Raw genomic sequence first — 17,471 nt, 5'->3', positions numbered from 1 at the left:
CTGGAACTAACAACCATGCCAGGTTCAAAGTCACTTAAATCCCCGTTCTTTCCCATTCTGTTGCTCAGTTTGAACTTCAGCAAGTCGTCTTCACCACGTCTAGATGCCTAACTGCATTGAGTTGCTGCTATGTGATTGGCTGAATAGCAGTTTGTGTTACCAAGCAATTGAACAGGTGTACCTAATAAAGTGGCCGGTGAGTGTATATCCTACATTCACATCAGTCCCTGCTCTCAAGGAGCTTACAATCTAATGTTCAGATCAGCTTGCAATGTACAATTGGAGGTCAGATGTGGACCTTTTTTAAGCACTAAAACTCAAAGCAGTATTAAAGCCAAAACCCCAAAAATTTTATTTGTTGCAGCTTACCAATCATTAGATGTGGTGGCTGCGTTCGATTTAGGCTCTTTTTTCTTTGTTTTCACCTGGTGATCTAGCTGGGTGACCCCAGCCAGTAACACACCTCCTATGTCCCCACTCTTGATGAAGGGGTACAGAGGGCACTTTTTAGACAGCAGTAGTGATAGTGTGGGCAAGGCCGTCTTTAAGGAAGGGCAAAAGGGGCAGCTGCCCTGGGCCCTGTCATTGTTGTGAGGCCCAAAACAGCTGCCTCATACTTGCCAACTATCTTTAAATTCCGTTGTCCTTTGGAGTTTTATTCCTGTGCTGTGTCCCAATATCTCAGTGTGAAGTGCTGGTACTAATGCTGCCCAGCTCAGCCCTATTGTTGTGTGCAGATGACTCACCTGCAGATCCTATGTTTACATGTAAATACCCGGCATTCGTATGTAAAAAAACGGCGACAACACTAAGTAAATAGCTGCGGCCAGCGGCATTGGTATGCAAATAAAGGCGGCATTCCTATGTATATCATGCTCCCCTGCTGTGAGGAGGTGATGTGCTGTAACCTCTAGCAACTAATCAGTGAGCCGTAATGTGTGCTGTAACCTCTAACAACTAGTCAGTAAGCAATAATGATATGCTGTAACTGCTGGCAACCAATCTCAATTGCTAACTGATCTGATACAGAAAACAGATTTTATGTCTAGCTGCTATTTATTGTATGTCTCAGAGTAGGTGGAGAGGGAATTGCATAGGGGGGCCCCAAGAAAATTTTTGCCCAGGGTCCAATCTATACTAAAGATGGCCCTGAGTGTGGGTGAAGGGGAGTGTTAGATATACTAGCAGATTAAGATACACTAACAATTTGAAGCCAAACTCCTTTACTTTACTTCTATCTTTCATTCTTGTTTCCTTTCCTTTCCTGCTCGCTTTCCTTTCCTTTCCCCATTAATAAATAAAAGCGGAACCATTATAAGAACCCCTGCCAGTATTAAATGGCTTGTCCCATCTCAGCTGGAACATTCTGCTGGAAAGCTTGTTCTTTTGAAAAACAACAGACTTACTGGCTGGATCACCAGATGAAAATAGAAGAAGAAAGCCTAAAAAAAAGAAAACAAATGCAGCCAACACATCTAAGAATCGGTAAGCTGCAATAATAAATGTTTGCTCTTGAGTTTAATACCTTTAACTTCAGGAATTAGAAAAAATCTCCCCTTCCGGTTCAACCCCCCATCCTCTGCACTGCAAAAGAGCAAAATCGTATTAAGTCTTCAGAATTGTTTAGCTTAGGCTTCATGCACACTAGCTTAACCACTTCCGCAATACGAATGGCTATACTTCTCCTTTAACCACTTCCCGTCCGGCCTATAGCAGAATGACCAGGCGGTGGTTCTGTTATCCTGACTGGGCGTCATATGACGGGGGTGCTCATTGCAGCGATCGCGAGTGCGGCATGTCAGTCTGACATGCCACATCTCCAATCGTGGTAAGGAGCCTCTGAGAGGCCACGTGATCAGCTGTGACCAATCACAGTTGATCATCTTGTGAACCAGGAAGTGCCGTACATAAGGTGTCCATTTAGGGAACATGGTGTTGAGTTATGCCGCGTACACATGACCGTTTTTTCTGTCAGAATGACGTTTTTTCCGACTGAGTTCCGCTGAAATGGACTTGCCTACACACAATCACACCAACATCCGTTTGTTTAGAACATGATGACATATGACGGGACTAGAAAAGGAAGTTCAATAGCCAATAGCTGCCCTTCCATCGTATTTGGTCCGTCGAAACAGCATACAGACGAACGGTTTTCCTGATAGGAATTGATTCCGTTGAAAAGATTTAAAACATGTTCTATTTCTAGGTCCGTCAGAATTAAAAAAAGCCCACACACGTAATATTAGATGAAATGATTCTGTCTGACCTTTTTCTGCTCTTTACGGTCAACAAAGAGGACATGGGGGCACTCTTTACTCCTAGAGGAAAAGAGACTAATGCCGCGTACACACGAGCGGTCTTTCCAACTGACTTTCCGAATGAACGGACTTGGCCACACACAATCACACCAAAGTCCGACGGATTTGAACGTGATGACGTACGGACTAGAATAAGGAAGTTCATAGCCGGTAGCCAATAGCTGCCCTAGTGTTTTTGTCTGTCGGGCTAGCATACACACGAGCGGATTTCTCGATAGGAACTGGGTCCGGCGAAAAAATTTGAAACATGTTCTATTTCTAAAGTCCGTCAGATTTTTGGACAGCAAGAGTCCGATGGAGCCCACACACGATCGAATTGTCCGCCGGATTCATTCCGTCGGACCTTTGCGTTCGAAAAGTCTGGTCATGTGTACGCGGCATTAGTCTCCAAATACGGAAAGGTTTCTTCACAGTAAGAGCTGTGAAAATGTAGAATAGACTCCCTGCAGAGGTGGTTCTGGCCAGCTCAGTAGATTGCTTTAAGAAAGACCTGGATTCTTTCCTAAATGTACATAATATAACTGGGCACTAACATTTATAGGTAAAGTTGATCCGGGGAAAATCGGATTGCCTCTCCGGGGATCAGGAAAGATTTTTTTCCCCTGCTGTAGCAAATTGTATCATGATCTGCTGGGGTTTTTCACCTTCCTCTGGATCAACTGTTGGTGTAGGATTGTGTATATGGGATTGTAGGATATTATTATTATTTTTTATTTATTTATTTTTATGGTTGAACTAGATGGACTTGTGTCTTTTTTCTTTAACCTGTCTTTTTTTTTTCAACCTGACTAACTATGTAACAGTCATCACTCTCCGCTTGGAGCAGACCAAGAACTGAAGATTAGCGGTAATGTGATCGCTCAGTTCTTGGTGTTAGGATAAGACAGCTGCAGCATTACAACACAGAGGTAAGTATAGATGTTTTTGGCTAAACTTCTTCTTTAACTCTTTGTCAGGACAGTATGCATAGCACGTTTACAACTGATAATGATATCTGCCAGCACAGTACAGACAGGGTTAAATACGGCAAACATAACTCTCTAACCCACCTCATTAACATTACACAGACAGAAAAGTTAGGTAGGATTTCTGAGAAAGTAAAAATGGTAAGCAGCACTTATTTTTTTTTTCTTATGTGATGAGAATGGAAACATGTAGCAGATATATTGCAGATGCTACTACAATTCAGCTGCAAAAGTTGAAATACCCTTTAAGTTGCCTTAATTTCTGTGCAGGGAAAGGTTACAATCTGTACTGCGGTCCTTCTTGGTAGTTAAAGCAGAATTTTATCCAAAAGGAGGGGGAGCAGCTTGGCTTTACCAGGTATCTGCTCTCGCTTCCATTCGGATCGCTTAGGCGATCTAAGCGGAATTTCTCCTTCTTCCTCCCTCCCTCCCTCCCTCCCCGCAGTCTTCTGGGACAAACCAAAGGTCTATTAATGCGCAGTGTTGCTTGAGCTTAAGCTCCGGACCATTTTGTTGGCCAAAGACCAGAGCACTTTTTGTGATTCGGCACTGCGTCGCTTTAACTGACAACTGCGCGGTCTTGCGACGTGGCTCCCAAACAAAATTGACGTCCTTTTTTTCCCACAAAAAGAGCTTTCTTTTTTGGTGGTATTTGATCACCTCTGCGGTTTTAAATTTTTGCGCTATAAAAAAAGAGCGAATATTTTTGCTATAATAAATATCCCCCAAAAATATATGAAAAAATATATAAAACAGAGGATATTTTTTCCTCAGTTTAGGCCAATACGTATTCTTCTACATATTTTTGGTAAAAAAAAATCCCAATAAGCATTTATTGATCGGTTTGCGCAAAAGTTATAGCGTTTACAAAATAGGGGATCATTTTATAGCATTTTTATTAATCTTTTTTTTTTTACTAGTAATGGCAGCAATCAGCGATTTTTATCGTGACTGCGACATTATGGCGGACACATCGGACATTTTTGACACATTTTTGGGACCATTGTCATTTATACAGCAATCAGTGCTATACAAATGCACTGATTCCTGTCTAAATGACACTGGCAGTGAAAGGGTTAACCACTAGGGGGCAGTTTAGGGGTTAAGTATGTCCTGGGAAGTGATTCTAACTGTGGGGGGCGTGGCTACGTGTGACAGGTCACTGATCTCTGCTTCCAATCACAGGGAGAAGAGATCAGTGACACTGTCACTAGGTAGAACGGGGAGATGCTTGTTTACATTAGCATCTCCCCAGTCTTCCTCTCCATGAGACGATCAAGGGTATCCCCGCAATCGAGTCTGCGGGACCCGTGACCCGACTCGCGGAGCTTGCCGTGGGTGTGCCTCTTAAAGGGCAACATACAGGTACGTAGGTTTGCCTGCATGTGCCCTTCTGCCGCAGTATATCTGCATGAGTCGGTCGGCAAGCGGTTAACACATCAGGGCAAAAATATGGATGTCTTGCTATCAATTCCCTTTTTTACATAGTTATATGTTCTCTATGGCTAAGAGGGAGTCCCGCAAATTTATTTTTTTCAAATACTGCAGCTGCTGACTTTTAAAATAAGGACACTCACCTGTCCCAGGGTCCAGCGATGTCGGCACCCGAGGCCGAACCGTCCCTCAGTCCTCGGATGCTTCGGTATGGGAATCAGGAAATTAAGTGTTGCGGCTTCACTTTCCGGTTCCCTACTGCGCATGCGCGAGTTGCGCAGCCCAATGAGGATGCTCCGCGCTGTCTCTGGGACCCGTGTGTGTCCCAGCAGACAGCCTGGCGGGACAGGAAGAGACATAGACGCTCGTGGGAGCCTATGCCTGGAAGTGGTTGCAAATACCTGTCTAAGACAGGTATCTGCACCCCCCTCCCCCCTGAAAGGTCCCAAATGTGACAACCGGGGGTGGGGAGGGTTCCGAAAAGTGGAGGTTCAATTTTTGTGTGAACCTCCTCTTTAAGCTTTTGCCAAAGGTAAGTCTGGAGGATTCCTTTGCAGTGCACTTGTAGTGCAAAGTGGATTTGCCTTTAGTAAATAAACCCCAGTGTATTTTAAACTATTGTGGCCCCTTGTCTATGTGGGCCAGTTTATGTAAAAGGTTAACTTCGCTTTTAACTATGATAGAACCCCAATCCGATTAAAGAATGTGTTACCACAACATTTCATATTCTGATATGTGCCTGCTGTATCTTGTACTTGCGTTAAAAAGTATCCTGTTCTCTTTGTATTACTTCCTTTGTGTGAAATACCCAGTGTACCTGCCAGTCCCTCTGCTTTCCTATTTCAAACTGACCACACTAGGTATGAGAGCACATCCATCTCAACATTGTCAGTTTTCTGGCTGTGCTGGGGAACAGCCTGTCTTCTCCTAATGGCCAAGACTTGTACTGCCACTCACCTCCCACCCCCCTGGCACAGTGAATCACCGGCTGTTGCATCTTTGAGTTTTCAGAAAATGCGCCAAAAACACCGGATCTAATAGAAGTCTAATAGAAGTCTATGGAAAATTATAGGTAACCAACACAAAAACCATGGGTACACAGCGCTACACCCAAGCCGCGGGCAAATCGCAGCAGGGCAATGTAAAAGGGGCATAACAGAAAAAGATAATAAGGTATTTACAATTTTTATATTTTCATTATTATAATATTAATAACATAATAAAAAGCCCTGGATAAAAATAAAACAGGATTTCCATGGTAACGTGATCAATAGATTCTCCAGGACTTACACATGATTAATGAAGTGAGTCATTACAATATTGCCATGAAATAGCAATACCAATGAATGGAGGTTCATGGCGTGACCACTATGAACAAGATCACTGCAGATATCTGACACGTGGGGGAGGCTCTACAGGGATCTTGTGTATGCACTGATTTCCTGGAAAGGACTGATCCATACACGGTGACAGGGTGGCCATACATGGCCAGATCTCTTACTAGAAACAACAATCAGTGAGAAATCTGTTAGGCTGCATTCACACTTTAGCGCTTTGAATTTGCCGCAAATCTGCCCGCGATTTTAAGGCGCAGATGTGTGCATTTGAGATACCCTTCATTTGAATGACACCTCAAATATAGTCCCTGTCCTGCACCAATCCTGGTCTTCTTCCTGGTCAATGGATGTTATGTGGGAAATCGTTGATCACCTGTCAATCATAAAGATGATCGAGTTCTGAGATGGCAGCAAAAATGGCGTAAAACCTGAAAACATATCAGCAGATGTTGTGGAAATGTTATTAAGATGTATTCAATATGTATTGTCACAGTGTCTCCCAGTGTTAGTTCTCCTGCAGTCCGCTCTAAGGAGCAGACCGGGGCAGACTGACGCTGGTTGAGACCCGTCTGGTAGTGAAAGGCTTCCTGAGGATGCAGAGTGGGGATATGTCCGCCAGCGAAGGGCTCCTGTGCAATGCACAGACGATCCTCTGGGGGAGATGTGTTCACTCTGCAAAGACATTATCGGTTATGGGGGAATGTACACTCGTGTCACCCTGTGTGTCCGATCGGCACATGGAGGAGCCATGCCGTGTCCCTGCAGATAATCTCCCATCAGTAGGAATGGTAGAATAATCCGGTATGTGTTGTTCTCTGTACAATGCAGAATAAGATTTCACACCAACGGTAAAAACGGGATTCTTTGAGCGTTTTGGTCGGGGACAACGTTCATGAATTCTGTGGTTTCTATTTGTAGCTAAAGATCACGGACAGGGGAACTCCTACACACTGCCCCTGCATAGACACACCCATACACTCCCATAGTCATTGTTTATTGGCTGAGATTTGTATAACCCCTCCTGTTTGAAGGAATGCCTGTGCCCTTTTGTCATCACTATTATAAATAAACAAAACACAGGCTCTCTAAAAGGAAGTCGGCCTGTGGAGCTAAGGATGTGAGGACGGTGCAGTGTTGCCAGCCACCTGTAAATTTACAGGCAGCTTGTAAATTTCAGCCCTTAAATGTCCGTTACGGGCAGGGGTGCCCATTAAAAATATGGCTGTGGGCTGACAGCGCAACTGTGCACTGTGCAAACTGACCTGGAACTGGAACTAAGGGTCCAGGACTAACTCTTGAGATCAATCCTACACAATAATCCCCCCTCCACCAAATTACACAAATAATTGCTAAGCAGAAACACGGATCTCGTTTCCTCCAGTGTTAGAATTCCCCCCAACAGTTAGAACGCACTCCCTATGTGCACTCTTAACCCCTTTATTGCCCCGTATGTTAACCCCATCCCTGCCAGTGTCATTTATACAGTGGCAGTGCATTTTTTAGCACTGATCCCTGTATTGGTGTCATTGGTCCCCAAAAAGTGTCACTTAGTGTCAGATTTGTCCACCGCACTAAAAATCGCCGTTAGCCGCCACTACTAGTAAAAACAATACATTTTTTTTTTTAAAGTCCATAAATCTATCCCATAGTTTGTAGACACTATAACATTTGCGCAAACCAATCAATAAATTCTTATTGGGATTTTTTTTTTACCAAAAGCGTAGCAGAATACGGACCTAAATTGATTAATACATTTGATTTTTTCAATTTTTTATGTTTTTTTTTGGATGTGTTTTATAGCAGATAGTAAAAAAAAATGTTGTTTTTTTTTTCACAATTGTTATTCTTTTTTTGCTTATAGCGCAAAAAATAAAACCAGCAGAGGTGATCAAATACCACCAAAAGAAAGATCTGTTTGGGTGAAAAAAATTACATAAATTTTGTTTTGGTACAGCATTGCACGACCGCACAATTGTCAGTTGAAATGGATGTAAACCCACTCTTATCCTTTCTAAACTACTGCAATATTGGTTACCTCCTGCATGTATATTTATCTGTCAAATGTCTCCCCTCTGTCTGCTTTGAGACCCGAAAAACTGCAGATTTTGTGGGTGGGTCTGTTTTCCAGGGCTCAATAGGTGGAATCGTGATGTCAGTAGACTCCCCACCCAACTCTACACTCCCCTTTATCAACATGCTTTTTTCTCCTTTGTATTTGTTACACTGAACTTCTGCTATGATCACTAACATCCAGTCAAAACCCAGAAAAGTCCCCACATGACTTTAGCATGTCAAATCATACCGAGGTGTGGAACATCGAATTCTTGCAGAGCTGCTGAAGAAAGGAGTGGGGGTGGGAATTAAAAAATAATGCATGTCTTAGGCTAGTGCATGAGATATGTAAATCACCTGTCTCTCACAGCAAGGGGGAAGAACGGACAAAGATTTCAGTTTGTCCATTTTATTTCACTGAAAAAAGATATGAGGATTGCTCGGAGCTGGATTAACTCTTTGTGGCAACACTGGGCACAGCTGATCTGAAATCTCGTACTCTATATTATGCCCGACAAAAAATAAAAAAAGATTTCGGGTTTACATCCACTTTAAAACAACACAGTGCCATATTGCTAAAAAAAAAAATGGCTGGACTGGAAGGTGGTAAAACCTTCCAGAGCGGACGTGGTTAAACAGCAATTGTCACAACAAGGCTTTGAAGGAGAAAAGCAAGAATCTCATAAATTGGTTACTATGGGCAATGAAGACAGTTTTCATGTCAGACATTATCAATTTAGAGCCAGGATGGGTGGTTCTGGAATCAAATCTGGAATGAAGTCAGAGCACAACTGCGGCATCTGGAATCACGGCACACTATGAAATTACAAACTTTGTTCCCTTCGGGGTAGATTTAACTGTTCACATTATGAAAACAACTGTCATATAAGATGCACACATGATGGCTTTAAAAAGTCCACTAATCTTAAAGGTCAGTTGATTCATTTTCAGTCATTATGCTTTGGCTACCATTTTTTGCAAATTACTGTCCATTAAACACTGTTCAGGGCAGAAGTCATCAGGCTGTGGTCACTGAGGTCACTTAAGGCTGAAGCTACTTTGGCCCTTCAGCCATAAACATCATTTGCGAAATGTTAGACTTCAATGACTCAGCAGTTTGGTGCAATTTTCCCATTATGTTTGTACAAGTAAAGAATGATGGGGATATTATTTAAAAATGTTTCCTTGATCCAATTTCAGCAATTTCCCACATTTAAATGGAAAAAACTAGAACTAGCAGACAAAAGGGCCCATTCAAATCCTTACATGGGTTGATGTCCTAAGGGGCATGGCATTAAAGCTGCCTATTATCCAAAGCTGGGCATATTTTTTTTTTCAGTAATTTTTATTAGGTTTTCATAAGAAATAGTACAAAAAAAAGACATCATGACAGATACTGCAATATAAACACAGCTGGAGTGCAAAGTATATAAAGAAGTATATAGGATACATACCGAAAATGCCAACATAATGGTTTGTCAGTAAGTCACCAAAGTCAAACTCATATATTAGCGGCATATAGAGATAAATTATAAGATCATACTGTCATGTAGACATGTGCGCTTCCAATTTTACATTGAATTCTCACTACACATATTGCTGAAATCAAAGACTGCGTGTGTTATTAGAGTACCATTTGGAAATAAAGCTGTTTTTGTTAAGCCAAAGGTGATTTAAAGAGTCATTGTAATCATTTGATGAAGAATTTTTATTTTTGTTCACTTTTCTGCACTCAAACTGAAAATAATATGACATTTTCTTTTTGATCAATTCAAAAAATGTATAGATTTGATCGGTTCGAAACGGAAAAATTGGTAAAGTCGAAGAAAATTCCGAATATGAATTCCCGAAAACGAATTCCGAAAACGGATTGAACGAATCAACCAAATTTAACTAAACAAAATAACTAGATTGAAGATGAAAGAGAAAGAAGAGAAGGCCATGAAAGAGAAAGAGGGCAGGAAAGAGAGGAAGAGGAGAGGGGAGTGAGCCATAGCATGTAGGCAGATTCCGTCTACTTTCTCCTTGACTGTTAGTTTTATTTATTTTACCTCCAAAAAGGGAAAGTTAGTGATAGCAAGACCTTGGCTGCAACCAGTGGTGGCTGGTGAAGTTTTAGGATGGGGTGCCAGACCTTGCCCCTCCCCTTTGACCCCTCCCACTTCTCATAAGCCCCAACCCTTATAGAATCCACCCACTCCGTTCCCTGTATTCCACTTGCTTTCACCCATAGTGTCAGGAGTATTTAGCTCAGCATCACAGGACAGAGTATACAACAGTGGTCATCAACCCTGTCCTCAGGGCCCACTAACAGGCCAGGTTTTATGTATTACCTTAGGGAGATGCAGACTAGAATATTGCAATCACTGAGCAGCAAATTATATCACCTGTGATATATTTCAGTTATCTTGCAAACCTGGCCTGTTAGTGTGCCCTGAGGACAGGGTTGATGACCACTGTTATACAGCCCCAGTACTACAGGAAAGAGTATACATTTCAGCATCACAGGACAGAGTATGCAAACCCAGCATCACAGGACAGAGTATACAGCCCCAGCATCACAGGATAGAGTATACAGCTCAGCATTGCAGGACAGAGTATACAGCCCCAGCATCACAGGACAGATTATACAGCCCCAGCATCACATGACAGAGTATACAGCTCTGCATCACAGCACAGAGTATATAGCCCCAGCATCACAGCACAGAGTATACAGCCCCAGCATCACAGCACAGAATATACAGCGCCAGCATCACAGGACAGAGTATACAGTTCAGCATCACAGGACAAAGTATACAGCCCTGGCATCACAGGACAGAGTATATAGACCCAGCATCACAGGACAGAGTATACACCTCAGCATCACAAGACAGAGTATACAGCCCGAGTATCACAGGGCAGAATACATACCTCCCAACTTTAGAACTTCAGAATGAGGGACACTTGAGGCTAATCTAAGCATGCGGAACGCCACGCCAAAAAGTGGCCAGACTGTTAACAGTGGGTGGGGCTTAAGGAGCATGGTTAAACAAAAGTAATCCCTCTCAGCATCATTACACAGAACCCCCTCCCACATACTAACCCCATCATTAAACAGAGATATTATTTGTTTTATTTGTTTAGGGTGGAGAGGCAGAAAGGGAGGTTACTGTTCAGGGTGGAGAGGTAGGGAGGAGGTTATTGTTTAGGGTGGAGAGGCAGAGAGAGGGGGGTTATTGTTTAGGGTGGAGAGATGGGGAGGAGGTTTAGTTTAGGGTGGAGAGGTGGGTAGGAGGTTATTGTTTAGGGTGGAGTGGTGGGGATGAGGTTATTGTTTAGGGTGGAGTGGTGAGGACGAGATTATTGTTTAGGGTGGAGAGGTGGGGAGGAGGTTTTTGTTTAGGGTGGAGAGGTGGGGAGGAGGATATTGTTTAGGGTGGAGAGGTGAAGAGGTTATTGTTTAGGGTGGAGTGGTGGGGACAAGGTTATTATTATTGTTATTATTATTATTATACAGGATTTATATAGCACCGACAGTTTATGCAGCGCTTTACAACATTGGGGTAGACATTACAATACAATACAATACAATTCAAGACAAGGGGAATCAGAGGGCCCTGCTCGTTAGGTTATTGTTTAGGGTGGAGAGGTGGGGAGGAGGTTATTGTTTAGGGTGCAGAGGTGGGGAGGAGGTTGTTGTTTAGGGTGGAGAGGTGGGGAGGAGGTTACTGTTTAGGGTGGAGGAGAGGGGAGGAGGTTATTGTTTAGGGTGGAGAGATGGGAGGGGGTTATTGTTTAGGGTGGAGAGGCAGGGAGGGGGGTTTGTTTAGGGTGGAGAAGCGGGGGGGGGCATTTTAGGGTGAAGAGGCTGGGAGAGGGGGCATTTTAGGGTGGAGAGGCAGGTAGGGGGATTATTGTTTAGGGTGGAGAGGCCGGGGGTTTAGGGTGGAGAGGCAGGGAGTGGGGGCCATTTTAGGGTGGAGAGGCGGGGGGTGGTTTTAGGGAGAGGGGCCGTTTTAGGGTCGAGAGACAAATGCAGGAAGGGAGGGGGGAGAATTTGTTTTTTGTTTTTTGCTAGAAAATAACTTAGAAGCTACAAACATTATATTTATATTTTTTTCAGACACCCTAGAGAATAAAATGGCAGTTGTTGCAATATACCGTATTTGCGCAGCGGTCTTACAAGTGCAATTTTTTTGGGAAAAATACAGTTTTTTTAATTAAAAAATAAGACAACAGTAAAGTTAGCCCAATTTTTTTCTATATTGTGAAAGCTAATGTTACTCCTTGTGACTTGATACCCAACATGTCACGCATACAATTCAAAATTGCACCCACTCGTGGAATAGCAACAAACTTTGACCCTTAAAAATCTCCATAGACGACGTTTAGAAATTTCTTCAAGTTACTAGTTTTGAGTTACAGAGGAGGGATTGGGCTAGAATTATTGCTCTCACTCGAATGATCACGGTGATTCCGCACATGTGTGGTTTGAACACTGTTTTCATATGCAGGCGCGACTTACATATGCAGCTGGACGGGGCACTTTAAATTTTCTTATTTATTTTACTTTTTATTTTTACACTGTCTTTAACCACTTCCCGACGAGCGCACGACGATGTACGTCGACAGAATGGCACGGGCAGGCATATTGGCGTACAGGTACGTCCAATATTCAATGCCTCCCTGCCATCGGGAGCGCGCCGCTGGCGGCGCGCTCCCGCGCTGGTCGGGACCCCCGTGAGTCCGGTCGCGGGACCCGCGGACTCGATCGCCGCGGGCATCCCCGCGATCGTCTCACGGAGCGGCCGAATGGAGGAAATGCTGTGTAAACAACATTTCTCCATTCTGCCTAGCAACTAGTGACGCTGATCTCTGCCCAATGTGATTGGAGCAGAGATCAGTGTTCACTAAATGAAAGCCCAACCCCCCCACAGTTAGTAACACACCCCTAGGAACACTTAACCCCTACACTGCCACCCACTGGTTAACCCTTTCACTGCCAGTGTCATTTACACAGGAATCACTGCATTTATATAGCAGTGATTACTGTATAAATGACAATGGTCCCAAAAATGTGTCAAAAATGTCCGATGGGTCCCCCACAATGTCGCAGTCACAATAAAAATCGCTGATCGCCGCCATTACTAGTAAAAAAAAAAAATAATAAAAAATTATTAATAAAAATGCTATAAAACTATCCCTATTTTATAAACGCTATAACTTTTGCGCAAACCAATCAATAATCGCTTATTGCGATTTTTTTTACCAAAAATATGTAGAAGAATACGTATCGGCCTAAACTGAGGGAAAAAAATGTTTTTTTATATATTTTTGGGGGATATTTATTATAACAAAAAGTAAAAAATAATGCGTTTTTTTCAAAATTGTCGCTCTATTTTGGTTATAGCGCAAAAAATAAAAACCGCAGGGGTGATCAAATACCACCAAAAGAAAGCTCTATTTGTGGGGAAAAAAGGACGTCAATTTTGTTTGGGAGCCACGTCGCACGACCGCGCAATTGTCAGTTAAAGCGACGCAGTGCCGAATCGCAAAAAGTGGTCTGGTCTTTGACCAGCAAAATGGTCCGGTCTGCAAGTGGTTAAATAAAAAAATAAATAAAATTGGATCACTTTTATTCCTATTACAAGGAATATAAACATCCATTGTAATAGAAAAAAAGCATGACAGGACCTCTTTAATGTGAAATCTGGGGTCAAAAAGACATCAGATCTCATATTTACACTTAAAAGCAAAAAAAAAAAAAAGAAAATATCTTTTTTTTTTTTTATATATATTTTTCCCCCTTTAAGATCACTGGGTGCAGGTGACGTTTGACGTTGCTTTCTCCATCCAATGGTATGGAGCCGAGTGGGGGCCATCTTTCCCTCACTCGACTCCATGCCTTAGAGGGGAAAGGAGCCCTCCTCACCTCTACAGCAGAGATCACCGGGGAGTGGTGGGAGGGTGGGTGGGGGGTCACATCTCCCACCGTCCATAAAAGTGTTCTTGCGGCAAATTCGTTGCAGAGACCACTTTTATCTGAAAGCGGACCGCCCGCTGTTTAAAAAGATACTGGAGTTATGGCAGCTATCTGCTGTCATAACAACAGTATTCAACGTCAACAACAGATCGTATAACGACGGCGGGCGGTCCCTACGTAGTTAAAGCATTTTTGAGTTTTGCTTTTTTTTATTAGACAATAGAGAAAAATATAATCATCATCATCATTTGTTGTTTTGTTTTTCAGCTTTTTCATCCACTATTATTTATTATTATTATTTACTTATTAAACTTTTACTTTTTAAAGGGGTTAAAGGTTATGGTTAGAGGTTAATGTATTTATTTACTTAATTGTATGTATTTACTTTGTTAGGTTAGGGGTTAGGATTAAGGTTGAGGTTAGGCATAGGGTTAGGGGTAATATTAGGGTTAGGAATAGGGGTTAATATTAGGGTTAGAGGTTATTATTAGGGGCTAATATTAGGATTGGTGTTAAGGGCCAATATTAAGGTTAGTGGCTAATATTAGGGTTAGAATTAGGGTTAAGGATTTGTGATGGATGAACTTCCGACGGGACGTTTCGCGAACGCGGACAGCAAACGCGGCCGATAGTTCACGAACCGTAACATTCGCGGCGGCCCCATTGACTTTTGACATGGCCAATGACATAACACATGTATGAGGTGAATCTGGGATCGACAACTACAAGCATTCTTTTTTTATATGTGAAATTGTGACAATTCAGGACTGTGGAGCGCATGAAGGCAATGGAGGAGAGGGAAGGTCAGGGTAGGCAAAGAAGAGGGTGCAGGGGATGATCACCAGCAGCATGACATACAGCAATGACACCTGTACCGTGATAGAGTGATCTGACTCCAGCACCGAGATAGAGAGCACTGACATCAGCAGCGTGACATACAGCAATGACACCTTAAGGATTAGCAGACTGTGCCTCACTCAACCCTATATACTGTATATACTGTAGTATACTATACCTTACCAGTCCTTAGAAGGACCTTTGTGGAACTAGTAGGTTGTGATTAGCAGACTGTACCTCAGTCCCTATACTGATAAAGGACTGCTGCAGAATTGGGCAGCAGTCAGCAGTAGTGCACCTCAACCCTATATACTGTGGACCTATACCAGTCCTTAAGGATTAGCAGACTGTACCTCACTCAACCCTATATACTGTAGTACACTATACCTTACCAGTCCTTAGAAGGACCTTTGTGGAACTAGTAGGTTGTGATTAGCAGACTGTACCTCAGTCCCTATACTGATAAAGGACTGCTGCAGAATAGGGCAGCAGTCAGCAGTAGTGCACCTCAACCCTATATATTGTGGACCTATACCAGTCCTTAAGGATTAGCAGACTGTACCTCACTCAACCCTATATACTCTAGTACGCTATACCTTACCAGTCCTTAGAAGGACCTTTGTGCAACTAGTAGGTTGTGATTAGCAGACTGTGCCTCAGTCCCTATACTCATAAAGGACTACTGCAGCAGAAGGACAGCAGTCAAGTATAATATTCTTTCTATATTTGGAAGAAAGAATATTATACGTGTACAAGCCTATTACCATACCAGTCCTGAAAAGAACCTTTGTGGACCTAATAGTAACAGCTACTGATTAAACTGACTGTCCCTCACTGCCACACACAGCTTCCTGTCTGTCCCTATTTAAACTGACAAAACACAGGCTGCTGCAACAATAACTTGAATAGCACTCAAAACTATATCCTGTACTACTTTACCATACCATTCCTGAAAAGGAATTTTGTGGACCTAATAGTAACAGCTAATGATTAAACTGACTGTCCCTGCTGCACACAGCGTCCTGTCCCTCTCTCAGCACTGACAAAAGACAGGCTGCTGCAACAATGACTTGAATAGCAGTGCCTCAAACCTATATCCTGAACTACACCTATACCATACCAGTCCTTAAAAGAACTTTTGTGGACCTAATAGCTAGCGATTTGGGTCACTACAGTCTCTCCCTGCTCCACACAGCAACCTCTCCCTATAGTGACAGTAGAAAGAATGTAAAATGGCTGCCGGATCGGGTCTATTCATAAGTTAGGGGGAATGTCCAAGTGTCCATGTGCTGTAATGTCTCAATTGGCTGTCCTGTACCACATGATGGATGTGTCATCATAGGTCAAAGTTCTTTTACACAGTAAACACGTAAGTCCGCCGGGGGCGAACAGCAGCAATAGGCCACCGATCGGGCGGACCATGAACAGCCGAAATTCGCCGCGAACCGACTGCCGGGCGAACCGTTCGGCCATCCCTATTAAGGATCAATATTAGGGTTAGGGATTACGATTAGGGTGTTAATATTAGGTTTAGGGGTTGGGATTAGGGGCCAGTATTGGGGTTAGGGTTTAGGATTCGGTGTTAATATTAGAAGTAGGGTTAAGGGTCAATATTAGGGTTAGGGGTTAATATTAGGGTTAGGGGTTAATGTTAACTATTGTTAGGGTTAGAATTAGGGTTAAAGGTCAATAATAGGGTTAGGGTTTGGGGTTAATATTGGGGTTAGAGGTTAGGATTAGCGGTCAATATTAGGATTAGGGGTTACTATTAGGGTTACGAGTCAATATTAGGGTATCGGGTTAATATTAGGTTTAGGATTAGGGACAGTGGTTAATGTTAGGGGTTAGGATTACGGTTAGGGGTTAGGATTTGGGGTCATATTAGGGTTAGGGGTTAGGGTTAGGGGTTAATATTAGGGTTAGGGGTTAGGATTAGAGGTCAATATTAGGGTTAGGATTAGGGATAGTATGAGGGTTAGGGGATAGGATTAGGTTTAGGGGTCAATATTAAGGTCTGGGATTTTTTAAATTTATTTATTATTAATAATTTTGTATTTATTTAATTTCCTATTTATTTATGTATTTTATTTACTTATTTTTAATTTTATAAATATTTTGTAAATATTTAATTTGTATTTAATTATTACATTTGAACAGAAAAACATTCAAAAACGCATTACAAAATTCACTAAAACACATAAAAATGATCAAAGCAAGCATTTCCATACATTTTTATGGAACAAAAAACTCTTCAAAAATGCACCAATCTGCCTGATTTGAGCTACAAAAAAATCTCCAGAACTTTTTTGAGATTCAGGCGACTTCATAGAGAATCATTGATTTTTTCATCTCAAGCATTTTGGAGCTTCGAGCTTTAAGCTACAAAACGCTGAGGTGTATTCATAAATAAAAAATTAAATAAAAAAATGCTACAATCACCTCAAGTACCCTATTCCTTCAAATTTAGAATGAACATTGATTTGACCCCACTAATAGTTTGAAAATAAACATTTATTTAAACAAAGTACTAGTGTATATCCAGCTTTGGAATTAGTTCTCAACAGTG

This window comes from Lithobates pipiens, unplaced genomic scaffold (assembly GCF_037356315.1).
Source record: "Lithobates pipiens isolate NorthernLeopardFrog02 unplaced genomic scaffold, aLitPip1_a1.2 Scaffold_22, whole genome shotgun sequence".
NCBI classification, from domain to species: Eukaryota; Metazoa; Chordata; class Amphibia; order Anura; family Ranidae; genus Lithobates; species Lithobates pipiens.
The sequence above is the reverse complement of the archived record's forward strand: the minus strand, read 5'-3'. Positions refer to the sequence as shown.